Below are 5,720 nucleotides of genomic sequence, written 5' to 3' on the forward strand. Positions count from 1 at the left end.
TTCGTTTCGTGAGGTTAAGGCTTAATCGAGAGAGGAGTTTCTGCTGAATGTTTGAACCAATAATTGAGTGAATTCGAGAGACTCACTTGAAAATTAGAAGTGAATTATCTAGAGTTAGATCTCGAACAATTATCTTGCACCTATCCTATCAAAACCCTACATTCTCCCACTGATAACCTTATTTGCTTATTCCTTGTCTCGATAGTCACTAGTCTATTACTTTAGATTCTTAGTTAATTTTAAATATTAATCATATAAATCTCAGATGTTGATTCACCTGGATAGCAATCAAGCTAGAAACTACGAGAATACTGTTTAAACCCAATCCGTGTGAATATAATATTTTACTATACTATCTTTGATTAGCGAACATAATTTAAGTGTGTTTTTTGTGCTCATCAAATTTTAGCATCGTTGCCGGGGATTGGCAATCAATAATGTTCAAAATAGTTTTTGGTGTTAATTTAGGAATTTATTTTATTATATTTTTCTTTTTTTATTCTTCACGGGTTTCCTCTTCCGTGTGCAGGCAACATATTGACTCCTTTGGTGTATGACTCGATCTTCTTCAAAGGAATTGACTCCATAAAACCCAGAGGTAGAAAAGAGTTTGCGAAAGTTGAGGAAAGAGAAAGAACTCACCGAAAAGTTCTTGGGGCAACCTTCAACCCAAGAACACATGGCTAATAACGGTGATGATAATGTAGATTTGGCTACAAGGGAGGCAGCCCAACAATGAGAAAAAGCTGAACGGGATGCTGAGGAAGCAGCTATTAGAGATGCAAAGATTATCTATGAAGAAGAGAGGGGTCGGAGAATTGCTCAAAATCAACCTTTGGCTGCAGACTAGTTCGGAAATATAGCTCCCATGCTTGGGAGATCATTGGATGATTATGCCAGATCGGTCTACAATCAAGGCTTATCAAGTGATAGGCCACCTCCAATTGCAGCTAACAATTTCGAGTTGAAGCAAGGGTTGCTTCAAACCATTCAGAATTGTTGTGTTTTTAGAGGAAAGATGAATGAAGATCCAAACATACATCTAATGGACTTCGAGGAGATTATGAACACCTTTTAATACAATGGGGTGTCACAAGATGCAGTGTACTTAAGGGCATTCCCCTTTTCACTTAAAGATGATGCAAAGCAGTGGCTTCGAAGCTTGCCCATGGGATCGATTAGAACATGGGAGGAGATGACCAGAACATTCCTTGATAAATATTTCTTCTCAGCTAAAACGGGAAAGTTTAGAAGAGAAATCCATAACTTCTGCTAGAAAGAGACTGAAACTATTTTTGAAGCATGGGAGAGGTTTAAGGCGGTAGTTTGAAAGTGTCAACATAGTGGAATTGAACTCTGGATGCAACTCCAGGACTTTTGGGATGGATTGACACCGGCCTCGCGTAGAACATTGAGCAATGCAGTTTGAGGCCCTTTGATAAAGAAGACTCCAAAGGAGATAGTTACAATTCTTGATGAGTTATCTGAAGATGCCAATCACTGGACCTATGAGAATGCAAAAAGAAGAAGATCAACCGGTGTGCACCATGTTGATGCTAATACATCTGTGCAGGCACAACTTGATACTATGGCTAAAGAAATACAAAAGTTGACCTTAGCCTCGATACAAAGTGAGCCTCATGCAGCCTGTGTTGTATGCAGAACAGGACACCCTACTCATGACTATCAAGCCTCAACTGAGAAAGTGAATGATGTGGGAAATTACAATTTTAATGCAATGGGTCAGAAACACCCCGGCTTTTCATGGAGTTCACCTGGGGTGCCTGATGTGCCATAGAAATGTGGCACTTTTGATACTAATTACATAGACTTTAGCTCATATTTGAAATCATTATAATTCATTTCTTATGTAGTTTTGGTATTTTGCAGGAAACCGGACTTTAAGAACTAAGAACATGAAAAAGATGACAAAAATCCATGGAAAGGCAGAAAATGCGGCAAGTCTGCGACCGCAGACCCATCGCAGAATGAAGCAGAACATTCCAATTTCTGAGAGTCAAGTCTGCGATCCATTGTGCGGTCGCATAACTCTTATGAGGACCGCATAGTGATCGCATAAATGCAAGAGGAGTTCCAGCAAAGATGATTTTGCGGTACATTATGCGGTCGCGAAACCAATATGCAGACCGCATAACCATAATGCGATGGAAAAATGGTAAACTTTGTGATCAATTCTGCGGTAATAAATATAGATGTGCGGACCGCAAAAGTGTTCTGCAACCCATTCTGAGGTCGCAGACTTGATCTGCAGGGTTATTTTTGTTACTTTTTTACCACGGTTTTTAGACCATTATAAATAGAATGATTAGGGTTTTTGTGGACCATCTTGTCTGAAAAAGAGGCTACACTTAGAATATTGAATACACCATTATTTTGGAAGCTTTTGAGAGAGAATCCAAGACTTTATTCTCTTTGTAAGATTTATGACTTTATTTATTACTTTGTTCTTGTATTCTAGTATGAGTAGCTAACTTTAAATACTAAGGTTGTGGACCCTAAAGTGGGTGTAATGTTAATGGGTGTGTTACCATTGAATATATATATATATATAATGGTTGGATGATTTCTATTCATTTCTCATGCTTCATTTATGGTTGATGGTTGCAAATATTGACTAGAGCCATTTTACTCTATCTTTACTTGGAAAAGTGTGTTAGGGTTTGGTAGAATTGAATATCAAGAACTCAAGGCTTTAAACCTTGTTTAATAGAATCGCTTAGGGATAAGCGAGTTCTACTTGGCATAAATTAGTTTCTCTTAATTGTAACTCTTTTATATTTGGGAAAATCATAAAGAGGAAATACTACCGAGTTATTGAAAAATATTGGGTAGTCATTTAGGAACTATTTGCACATCAAAGGACCTTCCATTAGAAATATATCATATTAACACCGATAGCATTACATTCCATTGATGGGGACACAACTTTGGTTTCTTAATTAAATTAATCAAATTCTCTTAACAAAATAGATATTCTTGACAATTCACAATTACAAAACTCTTTTTAAACTAACGGAGCAGAACTACGGCTTAAGTCAAGTTTCACACTATTCAAGCAACCTTTTCACACCTATTCCCTGTGGGATTCGACCCCAGCATAGTTGGGTTATTATATTTGACACCGACCTCTTTACACCATTTATATAGGTATAATTTGAGCGTATCAGTACCGCAAATGCATGGAAACAAAATAATCCTAGACTCTATGGACAAGGAGCTCCTAGTTTTATGAATCAGCCAAGGCAGCAGTTGCAGCCTCAATAGCCCAATCAGCATGGTCTAGAAGATCTAATGAAGGCCTTCATTGTAAAACCTGATGAAAGATTTAAAGTACAAGGGACACCAATTCGAAGTTTAGAGAAGCGAGTGGGACAGATTGCCACCATATTATCTGAGAGGGTTCCAGGAACTCTCCCGGCTGATACTGAAAGAAATCCCAAAGAAACGGTGAATGTTATAACCTTGAGAAGTGGGAAAATGTTAAAAGATCTCACTTTGATCCAATAAGATGTGATACTTGAAAAGGAAAGTGGGGAGCAGCTGAAAAGTGATGATGATAAGAAGAAGAAAGGCCAGAAGAAAGTTGAGAAAAAGAAGAAGGAAGAAAATTCGAGAAGGGAGGAACCTGAGGGGAGCGAGCATATGCATGCTTTACCTTTCCCTCAAAAGCTATATAGAGAAAAGATGGACAAGAAGTTTGAGAGATTTTTGGATAAGCTGAAATAGGTTCGTGTATACTTACCACTCATAGAAGTGCTCTCACAGATGTCTGCTTATGCTAAATTTTTGAAAGAGATCCTTACAAAGAAGAGGAAAATAGAGGAGACCTCAGTGGTAAAGCTCACAGAGCATTGCAGTGATATTGCAAAATAAGCTCCCACAAAATTGTGGAGATCCAGAGAGTCTTAATATACCTTACTCTTTAGGAACTATTAATTTTTATAAATCCTTATGTGATTCTGGTGCTTCAATTAATTTTATGCCTCTATCTATCTACAGGAAACTGGAGTAGGAGATTGGAGAGATAAGGTCTGCACCCATATCTTTGCAGCTGGCAGACCAAATGACTATAACACCCGAGGGGATAGTGGAAGATGTGTTATTTCGGATGGATAAGTTCGTATTTCCTGTGGATTTTATAGTGGTAAATATGGAGGAAAACAAGGAGGCCCCCCTCATCCTAGGAAGACCATTCTTAGGGGTGGATAGAGATATATTAGATATACACGAGAAAAAACTCATGCTTAAAGTGGGTGAGGAGACTTTGACTTTTAAGATGGACATAGCAAAGGGGGCACAAAAGGACAAATCAGTTGCAAGTGTTGAGTGGAAAGTAAAGGGCTCGAAAGAGAAGGCTATGGTGAACAAGAAAGATAAGTGTGGGGTGTACCCAAAGAAGGCCGAGAAGAAGCTATCTGCATGGATGTGTGCATTAGTTCGGGCGTGAGGAATGGAGCCCGACTTCGACTCAGACCCCAACTAGATATTCAGAGAAGTTTCTTTTAACTTATGCTTTTTAATTGTGTGTCATGGGGACATGCCACAACTTAAAGTGTGGGGGTGAGGGATATTTGTATGTATGTTTTTATATGTGTTTCTTGTTGTTAGTTGTAGTAGTTAGAGATAGGAAAAAAACAAAAATTTAAAATATTCAATTTTTCCCGACGATGGATATAATCAACAGGTCTCTTGAGGGATTTAAGTAGAAGGAAAAGGATAAAAATATTTTCTTTTGTAGGTAGTGTAATAAGTCCCCCTTGGTTTTTCTTTGTGCCACGGTTCTTTTCCAAAGGTTTTGTTTGAACCGGGTGTAGTTAGTTTTTTATGTTTAAGAAGTAGGAAACCTTGTGCTATGATTGGAATTGAAGGCAATATCTCTTGACTTTATTATGCCTTGAGAATAGTAAGTGCTTTAGTTGTGACGCTTAGGATCAGTTTTTGACTCTTGTATAAGTGCCCTAAATTATATGATCATAACTTTGCTTAACTGCTTTGACTAGAGTGTCTTGATGAGTCCTATCCTGAGTGAGTTACTGTGATGACCCAAAATGTCATCTTTAAATTTAATAAGTAATTCTGTGTTCTAAGACCTCGAAAAGTACTATTTATTATTCCTCGACTTGCGTGCACAGTCCGTATAATTTCCGAAAAAGTTTTTGTGTGAAAAATAGATTAAAATATAAAATAGAGCTTTAAAACTCAACTGAGTTGACTTTGGTCAACATTTTGAGCAAACAGACTCGGATCAATGTTTTAACAGTTCCGGTAGGTCCGTATTGTGATTTGGGACTTGGGCGTATGTCCGGAATCGAATTTCGAGGTCCCTAGCCCGAGATATGGAATTTTGATGAAAAATATTAAAAGTTTGAAAGCTTAATGATTTTTAAGAATTTACTGATATTGGATTTATTGACACCGGGTCCATATTTTGGTTTCGAAAACCGGTATAGTTCTACTATAATATTTATGACTGGTTTGCCGAATTTGGTGAGAATCGTAGTTGATTTGACGTAATTTGGACGTCCGGTTGTGAAAATATAAGTTTTAAAGTTTTCTTGAAAATTTCCTTTGATTTTGTGTCCGATTCGTAGTTCTAGGTGTTATTTTGGCGATTTGATCATGCGAGCAAGTTCGTAAGATATTTTAGGACTTGTGGGCATGTTTGATTTGGAGCCCCGAGGGCTCGAGTGAGTTTCGGA

The 5,720-nt window shown here is 37.8% G+C and overlaps 1 non-coding gene across 1 annotated transcript; it reads right to left on the minus strand.

The window, feature by feature from the left end:
- Window positions 1–1,243: 1,243 nt before the first annotated feature.
- Window positions 1,244–1,350, minus strand: LOC117279627 (small nucleolar RNA R71). Its single transcript, XR_004510038.1, has one exon. It is a non-coding gene; the product is annotated as a small nucleolar RNA R71 (small nucleolar RNA).
- Window positions 1,351–5,720: the final 4,370 nt, after the last annotated feature.

The sequence above is a fragment of the Nicotiana tomentosiformis genome, chromosome 6, assembly GCF_000390325.3.
Source record: "Nicotiana tomentosiformis chromosome 6, ASM39032v3, whole genome shotgun sequence".
In the NCBI taxonomy this organism is placed as follows: Eukaryota; Viridiplantae; Streptophyta; class Magnoliopsida; order Solanales; family Solanaceae; genus Nicotiana; species Nicotiana tomentosiformis.